Source organism: Canis lupus, chromosome 6, assembly GCF_048164855.1.
Source record: "Canis lupus baileyi chromosome 6, mCanLup2.hap1, whole genome shotgun sequence".
NCBI lineage: Eukaryota > Metazoa > Chordata > Mammalia > Carnivora > Canidae > Canis > Canis lupus.
The window spans coordinates 59169912-59196608 of NC_132843.1; the positions used below are offsets into that span (position 1 = coordinate 59169912).

General features: G+C 40.7%; 1 long non-coding RNA gene across 1 annotated transcript in view; it reads right to left on the reverse strand.

The window, feature by feature from the left end:
* Positions 1 to 15783: 15783 nt before the first annotated feature.
* The window catches only part of LOC140634743 (uncharacterized), a 53824-nt gene continuing 42910 nt past the window's right edge, over positions 15784 to 26697 (reverse strand). The window contains exon 6 of the long non-coding RNA XR_012032127.1: positions 15784 to 16109. This is a non-coding gene — a long non-coding RNA (uncharacterized lncRNA). The remainder of the gene's footprint in view (positions 16110 to 26697) is intronic.

Genomic DNA, 26697 nt, shown 5'->3' on the forward strand with positions numbered 1-26697 from the left:
TTATCTATAATTTGTCTCTACCAATGGTGTCAGAAAACAGAAGTAGGAAATGGATAATTCATCCATTATCTGAATATATTGTTACCTCACTAGTCCAAGGAACAAACAGGTAATGTCCTCCATGTTCTATGTCATTTGTGCCCTAGACTTTCCACTTTCCTGTTTGAGTGGTAAGAAATATTAAATTCAAGAGCATCAGATGAAAACCAAGCGAAACTTCCCTGGGGGTGTCTGGTCTTTGGTTACTGGATTGGGGAACTGAGGTAGAAAGGAGCTTTTGAACAGTTTACTTGGAGGGTTCAGACTTTAAATTTGCAATACTAAATAAATGGAAAACCAAGGAATTCCAAGGAAGAGTAGAAAACTCTACAGAGGAAGATAGATTTGGCCCTGAGATCCCAATTTGCTGCAATTTCAAACATTATTTTAGCCCTCAGGACAAAGAAAGTGATACATTGCAACTGCCAAAAAAGAAAAAAAAAAAACTACTCCATTTTCTTTTCTATTTCTTCCTTCTGAGCAGAGGTATAGGTACAAATTGCTGCCTCAGAGTGAGCTGATGGGGAAAATAATGTAAAATATTAAATAACTAATCTCAGTTAATTAGATGACCGGGAATGTAGTACAAATGTGACCATGGACACAATGGAGATGCTCGACACCTTTGGGTTTCAGTAATTCATTGTAAAATTGTTATAATCAGTATGCCTACAGTGCATGTTAGGATTATAAGGAAAGATTAACTCAGTAGACAAAAGGACTAAGTATATTGATGCGTACATTAGGGAGAGCAATGATGTGTAAGTTATCATAATCATGTATGCCCAAGCAATGATTATAGCCTTCATACCCTGGCATGTTATTTACAAAGGGGTGTTAGGGCACAGAGTCTTAAAGAAGATAAATGCATACTGGAAAGACTTGGATTTGAGTTTTTTCTTCTGCCAATCACCTTGTTATTTAATTTTTAGGCTTTAATTTCTTTATTTCTATAAAATGGGAATTAATTATGATGTCTACTTCATAGGTGGTGAGGATATAATGAAATAATGCATGGAAAGCACTTAGCTTTAGTAAACTTTAGTAAGAGCACAATTACTCATAGTTTTTATTAGTATCAGCATTCTGTTCTCATGTAAATATGCACCAAGAAATCAAGTCAAGCTGTGGACAGTGCTATTAGTTTAAGCAAATCCCTGTACTTTTTTTTTTTTTAATCCCTGTACTTCTTAACCTAGAGTCATGATACATAGGTGGAATATAGATAGATGTTGGATGTTGGTGAATGTTGCTTTGCGAATTGGTAATAGTCTTAGCCAATGAGTTCAGAGCTCATCTGTGCTTAAGCACAATAATTTAATGTGCTTGGACAACCTGCAACACATTTTGGCAAACTGTCATCCATTTTGGTGTATTATGTTGCCAAATGCGTTAATGAAAGCATGATGTTTGCCAGCCCTAAACTTTAAGGTAAGTCTCATTTGAAACAGAGAGCCATGGATGGTATCCAGCCACAAGCAGTTCTCCCCAATATCTTCTACATGAATGTCAATGGTGCCCAAGGAGAAGAGAGAAGGATGAATATTTCAACACAATCTACCTGAATTGCTACAAAAGCAGTTCAAAGGGCACCCCAATGAGAATCAGATATTCCAGGAGAGAGAGAGAGAGGAGGGCCTTCTGTGTTTCCTTCTAGTGAGAAGAAATGGAGGATTCCCTTTTCAGGGACAGTGTTAGGACATCAAAATATTAATCATCCTATGCTATAAACAAGATATTGAAGGCGAGACCATGAAACTTCAGTATTTCACAAGAAGACTTTAGAAAGTTTAAAGAAATTTTAGCAAATTATAAATACACTTATTATTATTTATTTCAGAAATCCTCATTCATTAAAGTTAAATGAGTAGTTAGTGGGCTACCTTGTAGTTTATCTTTTGCATTATCATTAAATTTGAGGGTAGATAACATGCATTCCCTTAAGTATGTTAGAAGGCAGAATGGTTCCAGTTTTGTATTTATTATTGTTATTGTTTCATTAGTAGCCAATTAATTATTCCTAATGGATTATCAAAGGCACTAATGATATCTGGGTTCTTGTTTTCCACTAACTAGCTCTATTATAGAAAACTTACTATTTTCTGGAAAACCTTTTTTTTAAAACCCATTTCTTCTGTCCTCTATTGACCTCAAACTGATCCCTCTCACCCTCCAATGAAGGCTAGAAGGAGTGAGGAGAAGGGACAAGTTCTGAATAGTGTAGCGGTGGTAACAGCTCTCCCTTGCTCCAGCCTAATGCCAGAGGAAGGAGCTCCAGTAAGTAAATCAAATCAACACCGCCCCTCCTGCTTCTTTGTCCTTTTATATACAACTATTAAATCAGCTTTAAGTTCCCTGAGGGTAAGAATATAAGGTCTACTTTCAAACTGTGTTCAGGATCTAGCACCTTAATGTTAAATAATATCAGTACATTTTAATTGGCCTACTTTCAGAGCACCATATTAAATTATTCCCCTAATTAATTGGTTGATCTCATATTTCACTTATATTGTCAGGTTATTATTTTTCCCTTTAGGGCTCAAGACACCACTGACAGTTCAAATATTTCTTCATTAATTACCATGTCTTAGATTCCATATAATCTTATTATAATTATTTTGATATCATATTTATTACAGACCAGCATGTATTAGGAGCGATTAAGAACAGAGAATTAGTTTCAACTCTTCCCACTGATATGTACATCAAGTCATTGCTCAAAATTCAGTGGAAGGTGTAGTTGGCTTGGCAGAGGAGAGGCTTCAATTAAGTTTAATTGGTCAGACATTAAACCAGTTTCATGAAAGTGATCAATAAACATTTTATAATATTGGATCAAGTTTCTTGATCCTAAGAAATTTTGTACAATATAAGAAAAAATAAACTTTTAAAATCATATATACACTTGAGACACTTCTACAGATATTCCCTTGTCACTCTTAGAAAGGTGTCGCACCTTTTAAAATTTTTTAAAAATATTTTATTTATTTGAGAGATGCAGAGAGAGAGAGAGAGACAGAGACAGAGACAGAGAACGAGCAGAGGGTAGAGGCAAAAGAAGAGGGAAAAGTAGACTTCCCACTGAGTAGGGAGCCCAATGCAGGGTCTGATCCCAAAACCCTGGGATCATGACCTGAGCCAAAGGCAGACACTTACCTGACTGAGCCACCCAGATACCCTTAGAAAGGTGTAAGGAAGCTAGATTTTTAAAAATTCAATAAATAATTATAAATGCCTACTATGTGAGACACATTTGTAAATAGAGGTGAACAAATCCAAGTGAAGGCTGCCAAGGAGCTTAGTTTTTAGTGTGTGTTGTGGTGTGTAGGGACTTGGGGACAGTACTAGGATGTAAGCAGTCAAACCACTGTGTTTCAGGTAGAGGTACCTGCTATTGTCTAGAAACCAGGAGAGTGAGGTCAGAGACACTAGCTGGAACAGAGTGGAGAGTAGATATTTTAAACTAAGTGCAAAGAGGGCCTCTGGAGGATTTTAAGTTGAGAAGACATGATTTGAATTCCGTTTTTGAAAGACCGCTTTGTCAGCTGTGTGGAGAATGAATTAGGGAGGAGAATGGAAACATGGTTACCTTCTAGAACACTACTGATTGAGACAGGTGAGATGTGGCAGACAGATCTAGGAAAGTTCTGGTAGTGGAGGTGCTGCTAGAAGAAGGGACATATGAGGGAGTGGCTGGAAGGTAGGGCCTACTTCCAAGGGATGCTTGAAACAGGGATTCCTGTAAATGGGGAGTTGGAGGGAGATAAAGTTCCCTGGAGGGGCCTTCAACCTTGAGATTATGAATTTTGTGGTAAACTTTGGGTGTGGCAACACTAGATCCTCCATTTAATCTCTCTGCTAATGCAGAAGCACTTATGTGAACACCAATATTGATTATGGGACTGAGATAGAACATGGATGGCATCTCTGAAGACAGAGATGTTCTATTGTTTTCTTTACCACTATACTTCTAGTGCCTATTACAGTGCCTGGCAAATAATCAGAATCCAATAAATATTTGGTGAATGAATACAAAGATGAAGTCTGTGAATTTTTTTAAATGTATAGTTGTCATTCAAATTAATCCATCCCTATTCAATACACCTTGCTTTTAAAGGTAAATATAAGAGTTGTACTTGGTGCCAACATAAATAAATAGTCCCTTACATATATAGAGTCTGAAGCTCAGCAGTTAAGATGTGTCAGAATGTTCCTCTCTCTCAAACTCACAAGTCTTAGACTTGTTTTTTCTCAAACAACTATGCCAAGTCTTCCAAATGAAGAGATATCATAAAAACAGAAATAAATAACAAGCTAAGAGTAAGTAAAACCACTTGACTACTGTGTTTGTGCTTTAAGGACATGTGTCCCAGGTGGACACTACGGAGGGTTTTTTTCTGGATCATACTGTTAAATACAGAGCCTGGTTCTGAGCAGGCCCTCAGTTAATGTCAGTGGATTCCTAAAGTCGAAGTTCACTGAGGGTGAGAAAATATATCAGGCATGGTCCTTTAGTCTACCTGGAAGAGATATTCTGCTCTACTTATGAAGTTCTCCGTTCTTATGATTCTCACTGGAATTATGTGAGAAGTCTCATCATGTCAAAGTCTCTATGTACCTGCCTTTATCAGCTTCCTGACTTTAAGTTTTTGTTCAATCTGTAACTACCTGGTAGTTCCAAAGACCCAACAGTGGCCCCTCTAGAGGTTTTCTCTGCCTGTTCTTCCCTTTCCCTCCTGTCTCTCATTGGACTGTTTCCTCTGTTTCACCTAATTCAGTTTATTGCCCCTCTTGGACCATGATGCAGAGCGGAAAACAATGATTAGGACCCAACACTAAACAGAACCTGCAACAACCAGAAGTTGTTGCCAAGGCAACTGAACCAGAGAGTCCTGCATCCAGCCATCACAGTGTGGGGGGAATTTTGGATGAGATCACTTGAGGGGCAGGGGGACCTTCAGGAAAAAAAGCTGAGCTGATAAAGGAACCAAGCAGTTGACATTCCAAGTGATGTCTTTTTCTTTCTCCTTTCGCAAAATAGAGAAGAGCTTGTTAAGGGCCTGAAAGATAAGCAAGCTGGGTAAACTAGATGGGTTTTCAAAGGCTCCTGTTCAATTAATCTGACTACAGCTAGATCAGAACGGTTGTGCTCCCGGGTACAAACAGAGGGGAGACTTCAGGGCAAGAGAGAGGAAGAAAGGGGACAGGGCATTAAACATATTCCTGAACTGCTGTATATACTATAATAGGAGTGATCGCCTTTATTTATACAATTCCTTTTGTCTGGGATACTGCAAGCACAGCATAAACATCACCTCCCTGTGCTTCTAAACACCCCTGTGAGCTGAGGATCAAGGACAGGGATTATCTTACAGATGGGAAAACTGGCACTCAAAAACAGCATATGTGCCAAGACCCCTTCACATGACAGTGGCACAGCCAGAAACAGGATGCAGGTAAAAATAACAACAATAATTTTTTTAATTGCTTCTTAACATCATCTCTGCTGGATCGAGATCTATTTCACAAAATTGACTTTAAAGGGCCAAAGTCTCTCTTCCTGTCACAGTGAGGTTACACACTCTGAATGCAGTTGTTTAAGCCCCTGATGCACAGACTGGTGGAGGTCAAGGGTGGGCTTGCCGACTACAGTCATCACATAAAAATGCTCCTGGACAGCAGTGCAGCTGCTCTGAACTTCATTCTCTTGGTTCAATGGCATACTGCCCTTTTAGGGGATTCATTTTGGCACCTTTCTGCCATATGGATTCTCAAACTGGGAATCTTAATCAATCAAACAAATGTTTATTGATTGGCTACCATGTTCAGACCTAGTGCTGTGACTGAGTAACAAATACTACCTATGGCACTCACCTGCAAAAACCACTGTGTATACCACAGAGCCTTCTCCAGAAGGACAAAGGAAAACATGTAGTGAACAAGACATAAATGAACGGAAAATGAACTCTGAGGCACCACAGACTAAATGGTGGTAGCAGGTGTGGCAGTGTTCTGAGAAGAGCAGACTATGGTGACCTGAAGCCAGAGGAACCTTGACCAAGGGAAGGCCTCTTGAGCCATTTGTTAAGAGATTTGGTCTGTGAGAAGAATGAGATGGTGCCAGGTCCACATGAAACAGACCTGCGTATACACTATCACATGCCCTCCACACATGCTCCAGCAATAAGGACTGAGAGCACTCTATTGTAAATATTTATTTACTTACCATAGCTGCCCAACTCCTTCTCTAGACTCAGTCCTCCTGAGTAGGTACTGTGCTCTATTCTTTGTTGTACCGTTAGTGCCTAGTTCTGTGCCTGTCACATAGTAGGTGATCAGTAAACATATGATAATGACTAGATGGGTGGTTCAGTGAATAAAAAATGTTCCAAGATGACAACAATAATAATATCTAATGTTGGCTTCCATGCAGTAAGAATTCATAGCCGATGTTGAATGAATAAGCAATAATTCCAGGCTCCCATATAGTACAGTCGGCTATGATTTGGGGGGTTTAAGTCTTGGCTTTACCACATACCACCCTTATGACCTTAGGACAAAGCTCCAGATCTCTGTTTCCTCACTTGTAAAATCTGAATGAAATAATTACATTTACCTGAGTGGTCATGGGAAGGTTGAAAATGCAAAAAATACTTCATAAAGTATAAATCCTTGTACAAATCTCAGTCATTATTGCCACCCACAGTGTAATTTAGCATATTATTAATTTATGTCATCCATTACACACTTTTACCACCAAAGTACTGTTGTAAATCATAGGCCTTTTAAGGCTGAAATGGCCTAATCTTAGATAAATAAGCCAAATTTGACATAAAATAATTTCTCCCAAGGTCCAACAGACAGGACTAGAGGCATGTTTCAGACTCCTGGCCTGTGCTCCTTCCATGAAGCAGCTCCTAAAAGGCCTCCTGAACAGATCAGTGTTGTAAAGATGGAAAATATGTGGTTGTCTTTCTCCCTTCTCTATTTTCATCATTCAGTGTCACCACATCAGAGCAGAACTGGAAACATTTCTGCAGTCACTTCTCATCTCTACCCTCTAGTAGCCAGATGCTACTTCTCTTTTCTGAAGCTCTGGCAGCATTTGGCCAGTCTCCTTGTTCAAGTCCACCCCCCACCTCCAATCTGGACTCTCATGCTAAATCATCTTTCTCAAGCATCATGTAAGCAGGTGACTGCCTGTCTCAGATACTTTAAAAAGCCTCTGATTGCTTCTTTTCCTAAAAGCTCCCTTCATAAAGTTTGAACCTCTTTTTTTTTTTTTAAGATTTTACTTAATTACTTGACAGAGAGCCAGAGAGCAAGAGACAGAGAGAGAGCGAGAGGGAGAGAGAGAGAGAGAGAGGTAGAGGAAGAGGGAGAAGCCGACTCCCCCCTGAGCAGGGAGCCTGAGGTAGAGCTCAATCCCAAGACCCCAAGATCATGACCTGAACTACAGACAGATGTTTAACCAACTGAGCCACCTGAAGTCTGAAGTCTGAATCTCTTAATGCAGCCCTTTTTACCCTTACTGAGCCCCTTGGCCGGGGTGGGACTATGTCCATCACCATTATCTACCAAGCCCCCACTAGATCTTCAATACGAATTTGTTAAACTAGAAGAATCATATTGAACCCTATGAAACAACCACTCTTCCAACTTCCCTTCTCTGACACACAAGTTTACAAATCCCCAGCCAAACCTTATGTGTACAGATTCCATGGAATCTATTCCCTGACATTTGATATATGCAGCACCTCCAGCAGGGTGCTCACACATTCGTCATACTAACCTTCTTCTCCCTTCTTGTCTACCAGCAGCTGTCTCTTGCTTCCCACTATCACCCACTTTCCTTATCTAACAATCCCACACATTCTCCCACTAGCCTTTGTGCTTTGCCCAATATACCTGTCATTGCCCCCACACAACCACCATCTGTGCTCTCCTTCAGCAAACCAGGCCCTTTTCTCCCGTAGGGCCACCCAGGAGGAGGGGTCCCACCAGACACTCTCACCATATCTTCTTCCATGTAGTCCATTTCAAAATAGGATTCTCTTCAGCAGCAGCGGATGGGTACTGAATGTCTGTTATAGACAGCTTGTAGTATTAAGTGCCAAGAAAGAGACATGGTGTGTGTTTTGGTCCCTGCCCTTGGGGACCTTATGATACAGCTAGTGATACAAGAAATATGCACAAAATAGTTATGTGGCTTACAAGGTCCTTACGTCTGCAGGCATTTCTTTCCCCTACTTCCATGTGATTTATTTATTTGGCCTGAGCCAGCTGACGACTGGTTGTTTTCATGTCTGTGTCCTTTTTGCACTGTGCTTGTTTGTGAATGTTTCTGTGAGGGTGTCACTTATGGTCAGAGGTATTTCTGTACATATATATATTTTTTATGTATGCCCAAGCTCTCCCACCAGAACATAAGCTGGAAGGTTGTGGTAATTAGGTCCTTTCTCTCACACCACAGACTGCTACATGCAGTGGCTTTCAGGAAGCGTTATGACAGAGGCTGGCTAAAAGAGGTCATCCGGCACAGTTGTTACTGTCACACACAGATGTGGAAGTAGAGCTCAGTTAGAATCATAATGCCTCCTCTTCCACAGGGTATTAATCAACCCACATCAACTTTCTTGTGATCAAGGAACTCTAAAACTTAAGATGACACCAGATGAGAAGTGACTGTGCCGGCAACCAGGTACCTAGGGTCACAAAAATTGCGAGATCACTCATACTGCACTGGCAACATGATCGTACTACAGTACTCAGGGAATCCCTTTCCCCATTTCCTTTTCAATTCAGATTATGCTGTCTCCTCTATGCTTTCCACATGTAACACACACTGCCTCTTACTGTTCATTCATTCATTTAAAAATACTTGTTGAGGGGAGCCCCGATGGCTCAGAGGTTTAGCTCCACCTTCGGCCCAGAGCGTGATCCTGGAGACCCGGGATCGAGTTCCGCGTCGGGCTCCCTGCATGGAGCCTGTGTCTCTGCCTCTCTCTCTCTCTCTCTCTCTCTCTCTGTTTGTGTGTGTGTGTGTGTATGTGTGTGTGTTTCTCTAATAAATAAATAAACCATTGAAGAAAATTTTATAAAAAAAAAAATAAATAAATAAATAAAAAGCATCTCTCCATGCTGCTAATTAAACAGTGTGACACTTAGCCTCTGCTCTTAAAAAGCTTATTGTCTAATGACAAAAACAGGTGGAAATGAAGGAAACCGCAAAGTGCAAAAGTAAAGGTCAGAAAAGGCTTTAGTGAAAGCCATTAAGAGAATTACCTAACTCAGAAAAGGAAGATTTCCTCAAGAAAGTAACCTTGAAGTTTGGCCTATGGACCAATAGGTCTTGGTTAAGATGCAGGTGGAAGGAGAGAAGCACCTACAGATGTGTTTTGTTTGCCATGTAGTGATTTCATGCCTATTTCTTGTATCACCAACTACATCAAGAGGTCCCTGAAGATGGACTAAACCTTACACACCACGTTGCTTCCTTGGTACCTGATACTAAGACCTGTTTATAGCAGTTACTCAGTATCTACTGGTTGCTCTTTTAGAGAATCCTATTTTGAAGTACTGCAGCCATCCAATTCTGAGAAAAAGCACTAGCCCTCAGGTGGGATATCTCCTGGCCCACTTGGTTTAGTTGACAAAAGGGGAAGTTCTATCATCCTTTCTCCCTCAGATAGCCTAGTAAAAAAAGGAGATTCCCGGGTAGCTCTGGTGGTGCAGCGGTTTAGTGCTGCCTGCAGCCCAGGGTGTGATCCTGGAGACCTGGGATCGAGTCCTGCATTGGGCTTCCTGCGTGGAGCCTGCTTCTCCCTCTGCCTGTGTCTCTGCCTCTCTCTCGCTCTGACTGAATAAATAAATAAATCTTTTTTAAAAAAAAAAAAAGGAGATTCCCCTGTGCCCAGGATTTTTTTTTAAATTTAAATTCAATACAGTTAGTGATTCATCAGTTGCATATAACACCCAGTGCTCATTACATCATGAGCCCTCCTTAATTACCCATCACCCAGTAACCCCATCCCCTCACCCACCTCCCCTTCAGCAACCCTCAGTTTGTTTCTTTATAGTTAAGAGTTTCTTATGGTTTGTCTCCTTCTGTTTTTGTCTTACCTTATTTTTCTTTCCCTTCTTCTATGTTCATCTGTTTTGTTTCTTAAATTCCACATAAGAATGAAATCATATGGTACTTGTCTTTTTCTGACTGGCTTATTTTGCTTAGCATAATACCCTCTAGTTCTATGCATGTTGTTCCAAATGGCAAGATTTCATTCTTTTTGATAGCTGAGTTATATATAGATATAGCTCACATCTTCTTTATCCATTCATCTGTGGATGGACATCTGGGTTCTTTCTGTATTTTGGCTATTGTTGATAATACTGCTATAATCATTGGGGTGCATGTGTACCTTCCAAACACTATGTTTGTATCCTTTGGGTAGATGCATAGTAGCACAATTGCTGGGTCAAAGGGTAGTTCTATTCTTAACTTTTTGAGGAAACTCCATACTGTTTTCCAGAGTGGCCACATCAGTTTGCCTTCCTACCAACAGTGTAAGAGAATTCTCCCTTTCACCATGTCCTCACTAGTATCTTTTGTTTCCTGAGTTAATTTTAGCCATTCTGACTGGCCCACACCCCGGTATTCTTTTGTATGCTGTAGACCTCCTGAGATTCGAAGTGGTGAGGGCTGGGAAACCTAGCCACATCAGAAAGTGAGAGGAGCCATGGATGAAGCCTTTCTGGTGGGTCTCTGTTCTGGTTACAGGGCCAGCTGGTTTCAAAGAAGCACCTAGCAGGGGTGTATCTGCCCCCACTTAGAAATCCTGTTCAGAATCACCCCTGCTATAGACTTCTTATTCTCCTGATACAGGAAACAAGGTGGTGGGGGGTAGCACATTCAAATAAAGCACCTCTTCTGTGACTAACCCCAGATGGGACAGAGGGAAATAGCCCAGTGAGGAGTCAGTGAGGTACCAGAGTCCCGCCCTTATTCTCCCCACTCAGCGCTACCTGGCTCTTTACCAAGTCAGACCAGAAGCATAGTCTGGAAGGCAACACTCAGCTCCATTCCCAACCACCCAGGGCAAACCATTTGGATGATTTACTCACACGCCAATGATACAAACTTTGGAGAACATAGATTTTAAAACGCATGACTTTTCTGAAAATGCCTGGATAGTGTGAGCTGTAAATAACTAATACTCAGCAAGTAAAACATGCTATCTGAACAGTAAGATTTTGGCTCTTAGGAGATTCTATCCATAAGTCTCCGAAGGCAAGATTCTTTGCTAAGTCATCTTCAGCTAAGCTAGGAAATCTACTGAGAGAAATGGAAAAGACATATATATATGTATATATAGGCAGCTGGCAAGAGATGGGAGTAACAAAGCCTTCTTGTTTCCTCTTCAGGAATGTGGGCTCTCAATATCGTGCATACCACTGGACTAGTATATTGTTGAGTCATTATAGTACATGGTAAAACATAAGATGAAAATTAAAACAAAAAACAGTGGGAGGGAGCAAAGGGTATCTAGAAAACAGATAAAATACAGACTAGAAAATAAAAGACCAGAAACTTTAAATTGAGTTATAGACAATGCAAAGCAATAGACAAAGGAAAGAGTTAAAATTTAGGCTAAACATTTCACATGATTAAGGGTTAAAACATAAGGCAGAGCAAAATGGTGAGAAAACAAAAAGAAGCTCAGAGCTATCAGGGTGAGAGATTAAAATGTAGAGGTTAAAAGATGCAAGGTTATGATAATACTAAAATCCAAAGATAAGTGTAGAGCTGAAGTGGGTCTAGGAATCAACAGAAAGAAAGAAGAGGGTGTGTGGGGTGGGGTGGGGGGTGTGGAGGAATGGAGAGGGCAGCCAGGGAGAGAAGAAAGGCAGGTACTGGTGGGAAGTGGCTCAGAGAGGGTCTGAGAGAGGGTCTTGAATGCTTGGTTTCTGATGCACAGTGGAGATAAATGCATCTAGCCATGTCTCCCTTGGCCCCTCAGGGTGCTTCTGAAGGACACTGCTGCCCCCAACACCAGCCTTCCTGAGCATTCTCCTTATGGGGAAGAGGACAGAGGTGCAGGTCCTCCAGAGCTGGGGAATAGAGAGAACTGATCCCCCCAGATCCCAAGAGCTTTGGTATGCTACCTTCTCCCAGAGAAGCAGCTCGACTCTGGTCCCTTCTCCCCTCAACCCTGTATCAGAGCCCAGGCTGAGAGTCACAAATCTGAAAGTCAGGACCCCACGCTGACTGCTGCAATCAACTCGCCAGCCACTCTGGCTTTCAGGAACATGTCTGAGGTAGAAAAGTCATCAGTAGCTAAATTGTACTCAGCCCATTAAAAACTAAGCCAGGCCAAGGAGATGCTGCAGGGTAGAACCATTGGGATCTTCTTAGGTCCTGTCTCCCAGAGTCCCAGCTCTTTGCCCCCTTTTTGTTCCCCTGTTCTTGCTCATCTTACCTCCACAGATCAAGTTGGTTTGTCTCAGCATTCCCAGTGCCCTCTCGCCATTTGACCTTGCTTGTAGGATCATTAAATGAATTCAAGTCTTTCTGGTTCTCCTGGGCGAATCTGGATATCCCAGTGTGGATCTTAGTTCTGCATAATGCTGGACACAGCAGCTTCTGTTTCTTCTGATGATAGCAAACTCAGATTCTAATTCCAACCAGCTATCTTAGAGCACTGGCCACAGGGAGATCAGGAGAGTGTGTGTATTTGGCTCTACATAAATCCAACCTGACTGTTAGAAAAACAGAGCAAAACACACGCTGTATGCAGAGTCAGTGGCATCCTGTTTTTATGTGAGGGGCAGCCCAATGCATTTTCTAAAATCAAGACACTTTTGGGGAAAGCAAATCTCATATTTCTTTATTCTTTGCCCTCAACTAATTCTTTGAAATGTAAAGATAGCACCACGGGAGGAATATATCCTGGTGTTACTAACACAGAGAAATCCTGGGAAGCGAGAGGTTTTTGTTAACATTGAGATGATGTCCATTCAAAGCTGTCACACCTGACATTGCTTCCTGTCTCTTCACCTTAATAATGAGTTTCCAGGTATCAAGTGAAGGCTCCCTGAGTAGTGCAATGGGAGAAGCATACATATGCGGCACTACAAGTGACAACAGGGACCGATTTTCATATTGCTTAAAGCACAAGATATGCCATTTTTGTAGCACAGCAGCTCACAAAACCTCTACACGGTGATGATGCTAGAGGAACATATCAACTCTGGAGTATCAGATCTTCCTCTTGATCAACTAAACTTGGCGGACAGAGCAACTAATTAGGTCCCATGTGTTGGATCCTGAGGGACCTTAAAACGTTTTCTTCAGAGTGACTTGAGGGTGGAGAACACAGTATGATTTAATGTAGACAATTGTGAAATGTTGTCTTGGGGCAAGGAATCCATGGAGTGAGCCCAGTGTGTGTGTGTTAAATGGAACCAACAGCTCCACGAGGGGTCAGGCAAGCCTGGTGAATGCTCTGCTTGGCTGGCTAGGATGCCATAGCAGCCTCTTGATAAATACTGACCTCCTCTTAAGATCTAGGTCAAGGTAGAGGAAAGGAGATCTTTTGTTGGTTAATCCCAGTGCTATTCATTTTGCCTGGGGCTGGATTAGTGTCCTTTCAAAGAAAGAGCTAGAAAACCAGTAATCAGTGTGTCAGGTTATCAACTGAGGGCTCACAGTTTACAATTCAGCAACAACAACAAAAAGCAGGACTTAGATAGGGATATAGACTTCCCCAGACTTTTCCTTTATCCACAAACACTCCCTCCCAACTTTCAAGACAGCATGCACACAGACATTCAGAAGGCATACACCATTGTCCTTTGTGGACCTTATTTGAGGTACAACTCTATAAAGGTCTATAATGGTAAATAATGAGTCTTAGTCTCCATTGAGGGTTGGCACACATGAAGGTGACACATGGCAGGTATTGAATCACCCCTCCACTTCTTCCAGGTTTTTCTGTAGGTGGAATCTAGAGCAATGTCTCAGCCTTCTTAGTAGCAGAAGAATCCAACTCCATTCTGCCACAGTTTTATAGAACCAGTTCTTAGTGGAGCTCGAAATGATTCACCTTCCATTCTCTCAAAACTCAGCTTAGTTACATCCCTAAGTTATGTTGACAAAACTCTCCTGAAACTCTTCTTTTGTGGATATGAGAATAGTCAATGATTCTTCAGCATCTATGCTTTCAGGATTTGGTGAACATACTATCAACCTTCTGTATCTTCTGTTATGAATTACTTCATGCATTTTGACTCAATCTTTCTGAAGGATCACCTGACTTCATTTTCTTTATGAATCTTTTCTCTGTTGGAAACACTAAAGGAGATTTTATACTTCTCACAGGCCCAAGTACATGCTCCTCCCATAGAAGGAATTTTCCACCAGCAGAAATAAATCTTCTAGTATCATCTTAGCACAAATATTTTAATGGTCCAGCTCCCTTTTTATACCTACTGACCCACATTAGTCAGACGAAGAGTAAGAATTCTTAATCCACAAAGATAATTAGGATTTGGGGGAAAATCACTAAAGATGACACAGTGGTAAAAATAAAAAACAAACAAATCTGTGAATGTGAAGTAAAATGTTCAGACTATGTGAGCATTACCTCCAACTCTCCTTTTTAACTCAGCGTTCTTGCAAAGTTACGCTGACACTGAGATATAGGAAGAAAAAGAGTTAGGTTGAATTGAGAATAGCAAGAAGTTCAGGATCCCACAATGAGTGACAAGTCAAACAAGAGATGATCATTTTAGGATACCACCCATTGGGATTCATCAATAATGTAGGCTATCTTTAAAAAATAATAAAAAGACTTCGGGATAAATTTTAGTTTATCTGATATAAGGATGGCTACCCCTGCTTTCTTTTGAGGACGATTTGAATGGTAAATGGTTCTCCAACCTTTTATTTTCAGGCTGTAGGTGTCCATATGTCTAAAATGAGTCTCTTGTACACAGCAAATAGATGGGTCCTGCTTTTTTATCCAGTCTGTGGGGGGGTGGGGGGTGACTGGGTGACGGGCACTGAGGTGGGCACTTGACGGGATGAGCACTGGGTGTTTTTCTATATGTTGGCAAATGGGACACCAATAAAAAATAAATTTATAATAATAATAATAATAAAAAGAAAAAGTCAAGCAACTCAGTTTCTGTTATGTAGGAATTCAGCTAGGGTAGCTGTGCAGGATGGGAACATTTATTTTATTTTCAGATGCACATATTATGGAAAGAGTCCACATGAGAGCCATGAATGTTACCATAACTCTTAAAGGAGCCTTCAGAGACAATGGGCTCTGGAGCTGGATAACAGATAAGTATGTCCTTCTAGCAGCACCACTTATGAACAACGTGATGAGGACTGAAATTGTGCATGCAGATTGCCTATGCAACTGTTTGTATATTGAATGTCTCTATGCTCCGCTCTTGCCTGCCTGCCTTAAATCACCATTTCCTAGATGCCTACCCAAAAGGCTCATCTGGTCCTGCCCAACATCTAACAGGCAATCAAGTAAATGTAACACATTTAGACCACTAGAACTGTGGAGCTGGAGGAACCTTAGTGATAGACTTGTAACCCAGTTCTTATTCAATAATATTCTTTTCCCTCACATTATAAAATTGGCATGTGCTCATTTTAAGGAGTATGCAAAATATTCTGAAAATGAAATAATAGTCTATAATTCAATTATCAGAGTTCTGAATTTCTTTTCAGTTTTTTGGTGGGGCGAAGATGGTATATATGAATAAATATATATATGGGTGAATATATATGTGAGTTTATATATATACATATATACATATGCATACATAGACACATACATTTTTAAGCTTACAAAATTGGGATTATAAGTCCAGTTTTGAACAATATGTACGTAGGGTACCTGGTGGCTCAGTTGGTAAAGCGTCTGCCTGCCTTTGGCTCAGGTCATGATCCAGGTTCCTGGGGTAGAATCCTGCACGAGGCTGACTGCTCCTTGCGGAGCCTGCTTCTCCCTCTGCCTCCCTCCATCTCTGTCTCTCATGGATAAATACATCTTTAAAAAGAAGAAAAACAAAACAAAAAATATGTACATAATGTGAATTTTCCCATGTCAGTAAATATCTTTCAAAAATCACAATTAGGGGCAGCCCAGGTAGCTCAGGGGTTTAGTATAGCCTTCAGCCCAGGGCGTGATCCTGGGATCCGGGGATTGAGTCCCACATCAGGCTCCCTGCATGGAGCCTGCTTCTCCCTCTGCCTATGTCTCTTCTTCTCTATGTCTCTCAAGAATAAATAAATAAAATCTTTAAAACAAAACAAACAAACAAAAATCACAATTCAGAAAAATAACTTATTGAGGTAAAATTCACATAACATAAAATTGTTCATCTAGGGCAGCCCCGGTGGTGCAGCGGTTTAGCGCCGCCCGCAGCCCAGGGCGTGATCCTGGAGACCCTGGATCGAGTCCCACGTCAGGCTCTCTGCATGGATCCTGCTTCTCCCTCTGCCTGTGTCTCTGCCTCTCTCTCTCTCTGCATCTCTATGAATAAATAAATAAAATCTTTAAAAAAATTTGTTCATCTAAAAATGAACAATTCAATGGCATTTAGGACATTCATATTTTGTGTCCACCAATTCCATCTAGGTCCAAAATCTTTCTGTCACTCCTAGAAAAAGCCTCCAACTCATTAAATAGTATTTACCCTTTCTTCCCTTGTGCCCCTCGCCCCCCAACCCAATGCTTGGAAACTATGATCTACATTCTGTCTTTATGAATTTCTCTCTTCTGGATATTTCATATGTATGGAATCATACAATATGTGATCTTTTGTGTCCGGCTTCCTTCACTTAGCATAATGTTTTCAGGGTTCATCCATGTTGCAGTATGTGCCAGTACTTCATTCTTTATGGATTAGAAAGGCTCCACTGTATGTATTTGCCACAATTTGTTTGACCATTCATCCACTAATGGGCATTGGGACTGTTTCCACCTTCAGGCTATTATGAATAGTGCCACTGTGAACATATGTGTACATGTACTTCTTTGACTACCTGTTTTCAGTTTTTCTTTTTAAGATTTATTTGAGAAAGAGAGAGAGAGAGAGAGAGAGCCAGAGCAGGAGGAGGATCATAGGGAGAGAGAGAATCTCAAGCAGACTCCCTACCAAGCACAGAGCCTGATGTAGGGCTCAATCCCAGGACCCTGAGACCATGACTTGAGCTGTAATCCAGAGTTGGATGCTCAGCTGACTGAGTCTCCCGGGACCCCCTGTTTTCAGTTCTTTTGGAAATATACCAAAGAGGAATTACAGAGTCATATGGTTAATTTTATGTTTTACTTTTTAAGGAAGTACTAAATTGTTTTCTATAGCTTTGGGATCATTTTACATCTCTACCAGTATCAATGCATGAGAGTTCCAATTCTTCCACATTTTCACCAGCATTTTTTTTCTGTGATAGTCATGCATTATAGTGAGTATGAAGTGATACCTCATTATGGTAAAACCACAATTTTTAAATGACATTTGGTTTTCTATTATATATTTACCAGTCCCTGCCCTGTTGGCATTTGGTTTTGAAACTGTCTCTATTATAAATAACTTGTGATGAAATCCTTATTTAAATCTTTAATTTAAATCTCATTATTTTCTTAGTGAAAGTTCCTGGGGCACTCATCTGACTTTGCAGGTCAAAAAGCTGAGTTAACAGGAGCTGAGACCAGAATTTGCATTGCCTATACTTCAACCAGTGCTTTCCTTTGATTTTTCTGATGAGGTTGGGTCAGTACTTTATATGGGAGATGTACTGTAAATTAGCTGGAACTCAGTGAATTCTTCGGCATTGAGTCTGATGCTTTGTGGAAATGACTCCAAAGTCACTGCTAGTACTATTTTCACTCATTCTATTTTATCTTCAATGGAAAAAGGGCTGTAAACACAGCAGAATTCTATGGGCTCACACATATTGTTGTATACTGTGTACTATCAACAATTTTACATGCATCGCCTTCAACAAAGACTACCATAACTCCATCAATTCTGCACATGCTACAGACTCTCAGTAGAGTGGGTTCAATTCAATTACACTGGGTCAGCTGCCCTTCTGTGACATTGCTTTTCCCCCCTCTATGGCATTCCATGGGTGGGTGAAAGAATGATGTGTAGATTTGTGCTGTCATTGATAGACCTCTATTTAAATGGCATTTTCAATGAGGTTCGAGTTGGAAAGAGAGTGAGATCCAATGATACATTTGAAGTTTTTAGTGAGATCCCAGAAAGAAATATATCCAGCCACATACAGTGCATAAAACTACAGTCTGTTTCCCCTCTAATTGGTAATAAATGTAAATGTTTAGTTATGCCTGACTAGGGAGCTATGAACAACACATCTGTCTGACTGCTTTTTCAGTCTTCACAAGGACTGCAGCATTTATACCATCTGTAGCTTGTGGAGGATGAGAGAGAGAGAAGTAAGACTGAAATTTAGAGAATGGATATTACTGGAAGTGCATAGGGAATTGACTCATTCAACAAATATTTATTAAGCATCTATATGGCCTGGGCACCAGGCAAGAAAAAGAGGATGCTGTTGACTTGAAGGAGATAATAAATATCTTTTCTTCCTAAATTCTAAATCAATTGATGGGATATTGTCAGGCAAATGGAGATATAAATGTCAAATTCACTACACTGAAAATGAATTTGTATCCAGTATTAGGTTGGGGTAAAAGTAGGTTTCCAAACAATGGGCTCCAGAATTAAATAAGTCTACCTGCGGAGACACAGGCAGCACTAGAGGACTACAGGCCTTGATCTCAAGGGCAGAGCACTGACTATTTATTTCAAGGCCTGGCCAGAAGCAGAGCAGGCAAGCTCTGCAGTTCAGAAGACCCAGAGAAGAGGAGGCCAGTCTTCTTATACTCAGTGAGATGAGTGAAGGGACAACAGAGAAACACTAGGACATAAACACAAATACTCTGGCTCTCAGCCCTGCCTTTAGGGCCATTTGGAAGATTTAGCAAAACTGAGACTCAGTTCCCGAACCCAGAAATTCTGATTGCATTGGATTCAGACTGGGCACAGGCATGGGTATTTTTAAACACTCTCCACATAATTGTAAATGTGCATGCAGGGGCCAAGAATCACCCAATAGAAAGTGAGGAGAAAGGAACCCCCTGTTCCATGCAACCCAGCAGATATGATGAGGGGTATAGATGAGGAGTAGCTCCCATCTTCCAGGCTCTCTCATTCTCCTGAGAGAGAACTCATGAAAGCAAGCAGTGTTATTTGCCAAGTACTCTGGATTCTCAGAGGGTGGAAAGGCCAAAAGCTCAGGTTCTGAAGATCACTGTGGCATCTGTGGAAGAGGCAACCAAGAGAGAGAAGCAGGTGACCACAAGGCCCCATATGAAGTCACAATAGAGCAAGAGAGAGAACAAAGGAAAAAGGAAACAAGGTTGCTAGGGACATAGGTTGCTTGCTTAATTAGCATCCTTCAGGGTTCAGACTTGGGATAACAAGCCTTCCTTCTTAGAGCAGGCTGTCTGTGGTCTGCCTTAGCCATATGTGCAGACTCCACTGGGGGCCGTGGTGCTGTGCTGAGGAGCTCAATATTCTTAGGTTATACTGAGGATTAGAAGGGAAGATGCATATCAAGTGCACAGCCTAGTGCCCAGCACAGAGCACGTCCTGATTAGATGTTCGGTGCAACTATGTTGTTTGCTTTGAGAAACCACAGAACCTGTGGCAGCACAGGGCTTCCCTTCACTTGATTGCTTGAACTCTGATTCATCTGTGTGGAAGTGAAGATTTTTTAAAGTAGCTTTTTGTGGACTAACAGTTTTATAGAAATTCCAGATACTTTCAGTCCATTTTTTTTTTTTTGGTTCAAATACCATGAATTGGCAAAAAAAGGAAAAAGAAAAAGAAAAGATGTTGTGAATTTCCAACATTACATATTTTTTTCTGTTAAAAAAAGATTTTATTTATTTGAGAGAGAGAGAGTGAGCAAGCATGAGCAGGGAGGGAAGGGAAGAGGGAGAGGGAGAAGCAGACTCTCTGCTGAGCAGGGAGTCTGATGTAGGCCTCCATCCCAGGACCCTGGGATCATGACCCTACCTGAAGGCAGACTCTTAACTGAGCCACCCAGGTGCCCCCAAACATTATATCTTAACAAGTCTTACTGATAATTAGATCAAACAAGGATTCAATATCAAGCAAGTATTTTTTCATTAATTTGATCCTCATAGCTATCTGGTAAGGTACATTCTATAATCCTGCTTTATAGACAAGAAACTGAGGTTAGGAGAAGTTAAATAATATTTTTAATGTCAGCTTTTAAGTAACGAAAGAAGTATGAAAATCAGGGCTTTGGGTTCCATATCTGTCTCTGTTTCAATTATATTACAGCAACACAACAGTGTTTATTACCACTAGAGACAGGAGGAGAAGAAAGATATGATTCTCATGTTTTCTAGAAGCAGTGCCTATAAGTCAGCTTCCATAGAGAAAGGATTTTACTAGTTTGAGAATTCCTGTTTTGCTCTGTTATCCAGAATCATCACTCTTTCTCTTTTATTCGTGGCACAAATTCCTTATATGAAGGCACGAACAAATTAATATTCAGTTTCTACAAATTTATTTTTCAAGAGCTCTATAGGAGATTCTGCAGACTTTGGAAAAATGAGAACTTTCTGAACTAAGAGTCCCTTTTCCCCTCATGTAACTGCATGCCATGTCCCTTGGACTAGCATCTTCACTTCTGTGTTTTATGTGCCTGCAGAAAATCCATGTGAAATACCATGGAGAATATTAGCTGTAAATTCCTTAAATTGTCACTTGTGACTTGTGTTTGATGGATGATTTTTGACCAGGTGAATGAATGAATGTCGGGGAAAACTGATATTGTTGAATTCAAAAGGGAGCAGAGGTGCTGTGCTTTGCTTAGCAAATACTTGTGGAGGATCACAGCCTTTAAGAGCTGAGCATTTATGAATCCAACTAGCTGGAGTCTGACAGGATAAGGGAAGGCTGAGCAGGGAGGAGAGGCATCCCCACCTCTCCCAGGGCCTGGTAACAAAGCCCTCTGCTATGACTATAAGTGCTTGATGTCGTTACTCATCTTAATTTCAAATTGATTCTTTATTTGAATCAGATAGACATTGCATGTTAGCAGCACTGCACAATACCACTTGTCTCCAGGCCTTCCCGGAGGTCGTATCTTGGCAGCACTTCCAGCTGACTTGCAATTATCTTCACCTGCCTTTTAAAGAGGCATTTGACAAGGAAATTCATTGTAAGGAGGAAGAGGTGGTCACTACATATATTCCTAGGACTATCGCAAACAAAAGTGGTGCCTCAAAGCAGCTTCGTTCCATTTAGCAGCCTCAATTCATTTCCACGCACATTTATGGAGGTCATTTTTTGTGTGGGACACTGTGATAGAGACTCTCAGAGTTTCAAGGATAAATGAGTCCTCAGCCTTGTCTTCCAGGTGGAAATGTTGTAGTGAGGACTAAGATATGTACATAAATAACAATAGCATCCTGGACTCTATTGTTTAATAACTGTCTACTGTTAGATCACATGAAATTTCATTGTATTGGCCTTAGACACGTATCTTATCATCTATCTTATTTAATATGGTTTAGCCACAGATAACAAGGTAAAAAAGATCACATATCAGTGCAGCACTAGCCACTCTAAGCCCCCTGAATCCTGCTGCCGTGCCATGGGATATCATATTAGAAGTATTTTTGAATACAAGGTTTGAAATATCAGGAGCTAGGAATGATAGAGAACTACAAACACTTTCATTTTGTAATGTAAGAGTATTCCAATGGTATTTTAGGTCTACGAGTGTTACATTGAGACCTCTTATAATATTTCAACCTCAAAGGGGCTTTCAGATCAGTAAACATTTGTGGAATGCCTACTGTGTGATGATGACTCTCCTGGGTCCTAGGGAATAGGTACCAAAATAATTAAGACATTTCCTGCCTTTAAGGAGCTATCAGCTCATGCAGGGTATAAACACAGATGATTTCTATAACTAATGTTGAGTGCTTAGGCAGGGAATCACATGGTATACTATGCTAGAAGAATGGTCCAGGATATAGATAGCCCAGCAGAGGGTTTGAAAGGCTCCCTGAAGAAGCAGCTGCTTCTCTAGGCCTTGAAGGTTCGTATTACATAAAGAAAGATGTAAAAGGAAGTTCAGGTAGAGGGAAAAGAAAAGGCATGGGGAATAGAAGTGTGTGGTGTGTAGGGGGAATTCTTAGTTTAGATTTTTAGAATTAAGCACAATTCAGAAAATGGTGGATGTCGCTGGCCAGGCAGACAGGTCAGGACTAAGGACGCCTTGGGCCCAATGTTAGGAGGTTTAGGTGCCATCGTAAAAGAGACGCACTGAAAGTCACCATGACTTCTAGCAGTGCAGGAGATGGATGGGGTTACATGGAGTAAGACAGAGGTGGGAAAATGAGAAGCCAAGTTCAGGAGGCCACAACCAAGAGGTTGTGAAGGCCCGGGGTAGGGCTGTGAAAATAAAGGGGATGGGAAGGGTACAGTTGCAGAGCTGGAAATTGATTGGAAGTGAATATTTAAAAAGAAAGAATCTAAAATGATTCTGATGTTTGAGACTTGGATACCAATAGGCATGGTGGTCTCACTTAAAGGCACTGGAAATAATAGAGAAAAGGTTAGCAGTAGGAAGAGAAGTCCCCAATATGTGTTGAAGTTGAGGTGCCTATGGGACAACTGGGGGAGTAACTATATGGGATACTGAATGCACAAGTCTCAAGTCAGAGGAGAAGCTAGGGCTAGAAATACAATCAAAGACTTTGTCTTCTGGTTCTCTTCTCTTAGATCAGAGCTTGGGAAGCAGTAAGCAAGAAAGTAAATAATACATGTTTAAGGCTGAGTGCTTGGAGGCCCTGGGGGAGAGCTATTTGCTATAGGAAAGAAGAATAAAGAAAATATTTTAAGATTGTCTATGCCTTAAATTCTACATTACGGAAAAATACTTTAGACCAAGATAGGAGTTGGCTGTTAATCTCAGCCTGAATGCATTTTTTCTTTTTGCTATTTTTGGTGTCATTCAGTTTATTTTTAGTCACCAGTGGAATTAACTTTGAAGAATCTTCTCTTGGAGTACATCCAGGAGAAGGTGATCTGGATAGTGAAGTATGTGGAAATCCTTTCATATAAAGATTGATTTAAATATCCAGGAGAAACACATACACCAGACACATACACATACACATGCAGACACACACACACACACACAGATATAGTTGCATGATAATAAAGACTTCCTCCAAATATTTAAAGGGCCATCAAATAGAATAATAGAATAACAGCACTTATTAAACGTTTCTCCAGCAGATCAATGAGTAGAAGCTATATGCAGATAGAGTTCACATTTACTCAGTAACTAATTATTGAGAACTTATGTTTAGTAGGCAGCATTCTAGGTACAGATATAGGGATCTAATGAGGGACAAAATATGGTTCCTGTTCTCCTGAAGTTTATATTCTAGTAATGGGGAGATAGACAATCCACAAGATAAGTGACTTCACATACTGATAAATATGCTAAGGAAAAGAGTACAGTACAAAAAGATAGTGCATGGTCAAGAGGAAGGGCACAAGGGTGGAGGAAGAGCTCACTACATTGGGTACTGGGGAAGACCTTCCCTTTGGAGGAGGTGATGTTTTGAGATCGGAATGACAACAAGCAGCCAGTCTTAGGAAGAGCCTTCTGGGGGGTGAAAATCCAATGAAGAAGCCATAACTCAGGACTGAGACTGGGCTATTAAAGATAAGAAGGCAGGCCAATGTGGCTAAAGGAAAGTGAATGGGGTATCAGATGAAGTCAGATGGGTTGACAGTGGAAGCTCACACAAAGCCTCTTTGGGTTTTATTCCTAGTGGAATGGGTGACTTTTGTGTAAGTTTTGGATAGGATTTTTTCAGGCAACAAAGTTATGTTAATTATTCTTTAAAAGATCCCTCTGGCTATTGGGCATAGAATGGAGTATAGGGGAGTTATTGCTATAGCAGAAGTTCAGGGGCCAAGAAATGGGAGCTTGGAGCTGGGTGGTAATGCTGTAGTTAGAAATGGATGGATTCCAGAAACATTTTGTAAACAGAAATGGCAAGGGTTGCTGATGAAGTGGATGTTGAGTGGGGAAGCAGAGAGGAAAGGGGAAAATTAAGGATGACTCTTGGGTTTTTGACTAAATGCTTCAGTTGGCCTATATTGCCATTTATCAAGATGGGGAAAGACTGGGAGGAGCAGGTTGTGGACAATAGAGGGGATTACGAGTTTTGTTTTGGATATAATTATTGAAACCCCTATTTGACTTATAAGTAAATAAATCATATAGGAATAGCTACATGAGCTTAGAGCTCAGGAAAGAGGTCATGGCTGGAGAAACAAAGATCCACAGTTGTCAACATATAGGTGGGACATGAGCCATAGGACTAGGGATAGAAAGAAATAAGGGAGACCTCAACATTGAGCCTTATGAGATCGATACTCAGAGATCAATTAAAAGAGGCAGAGTCATTAAAAATGAGGGCTAAAAGATAGGGTAAAAACTAGGAAAAGATGGAATAATGAAAATCAAAAGAATAAAATATTTAAAGAATAAGTCATTGCATTTTAAAAAAATTTAAGGATGACAACTGAACCCCACCAGCAGGCAAAGATGACCCAGGCAAAGAGGATGCTGAAGAAGGGACAGGGAGATGTTTACTGGTTGCTCAAGGTTTGACTTCTGGAAATCTTGTTAAAGATATTACTGTGCTTTAGAAGACCTCTTTCCCTAATACTGGGTGTCCTATTCTCATGTCCTCAGGAATTTTTTCTTGCTTACTGTAGGACTCTCTCTTCTAGTTAGATTCTGACACTTGTTTTGTTTAAGATTTTATTTGTTTATTCATGAGAGACACAGAGAGAGAGAAAGAGAGAGAGAGAGAGATGCAGAGACACAGGCAGAGGGAGAAGCAGGCTCCATGCAGGGAGCCTGATGTGGGACTTGATCCCGGGTCTCCAGGATCACACCCTGGGCTGAAGGCGGCGCTAAACCACCAAGCCACCTGGGCTGCCCTAGATTCTAACTCTTGCTGTCAGTCTTTATGACCAGCAATGTGTTGGTCCTCTGCTGTTGACCTCACCTCTGATGTGCTTTTTACCCGTCATTATAACCGTGGTACTTCCTGGTTAGGGACCAACTCAGACCCACATTCATGTGTCTTGTACAACCAAAACCTTTACCTTTGTCCAGAACCACAGATGTTTCTCAGTTCTAGTACTTGCTTGCATCTAGTCTAAGAAAACTCACAGTGCCAGAACCTGATTATGATTGTCATGAGTGGCCACACTTAGGTGGAATGAACCATATAGAAGCGACTCTATTCTAAGGAGGATACCTGCCTCACATAGAACCATGGTATGAATGGCCTTTGAGGACCCTCCTAACACCTAAGCTTCTGTGGTATTTTCAAACATAATGTAAAGTAACAAATCCTGGGTTCCTTTTTAGGGAATTACTTTGAAGCAAACATTTAATGAGGTACAATTACATTTATTTTTCTCTAGCATATGACTATTCTCATTCTGAAATTCTGTTTTTATATTTCTCTCATATGTTTTGTTTTGGGTTGAGGAAGCTCTTATTTTGCTGACAGGATATTTTGCTTAAGGCTAGCATATTGCTACTCAGGCATAATTCCAAATGACAAGATTATACACCAGAGAGTTCAGATCCTTCAGGTCAAAGCTGACCTGTGATTATTTTCTTGCACATAGTAGGCACTCAGTAAATATTTAATGAATGGAACGGAAGCCTTTTAAGATGTGGTTTCCTAGCTAAAGCAAATGGCTTGTATTGGTGCTCATTACCAGGATCTGGCACAGGATGGAGAAAGGATTTTTGTGAAGCACATTTTCTGTTTCTTCCTTCATCTATCCTCCTGTTAATGTTAAGATGACAGGTTGATGCTTTCCTATTTGTACCAAGAATTTTGACAAGAAATTATAAATTATAGACTTGGGAAATCTCAGAATATTTCTGTATTTGTCTAGTAAATGGCTTAGGATGTATGAATGTGAGATAGGGGCATGTCACATGGCCTTGTCCCCTGCCCCCATCCTATGGCCACACTCTGCAGTATAGGCCTGTGATGTCCAGGGTTGGGGAAGAATGGTATCTAATGCCTAACACAAAAGCCGTCACTAGTGGTCTCCATTTCTATGCTGTTTGACCAGTAGAGGATTTCTAAAATATTAAGAAGTCATGCATTCACTAGTCCCTATTCCTCTCTACTTTATTACTCCTGACTTGTGTCATTCATTTTTGTTACCTGCTAGGTTTTTAGATGCTTTTCAATGCACAAACCTGGTCTCAAATATGATAGAACAGGAAATATGGCAGTACTTATAAACTGTCATACACAGGTTTTATTTGGACTGCAATAGTACAAACATCACAATGTTTTAAGATAGAAACAAATGTAAACTATAAGCAGTTTATTGAACAGCTGGAATGAGAAAAAGGCAGGCAGGAAGCAACTTTATTCTTTCTCACCACTGACTCTTTATTCTCCCTCTGTGGAATTGTTCTTCTTCACTGTTGGA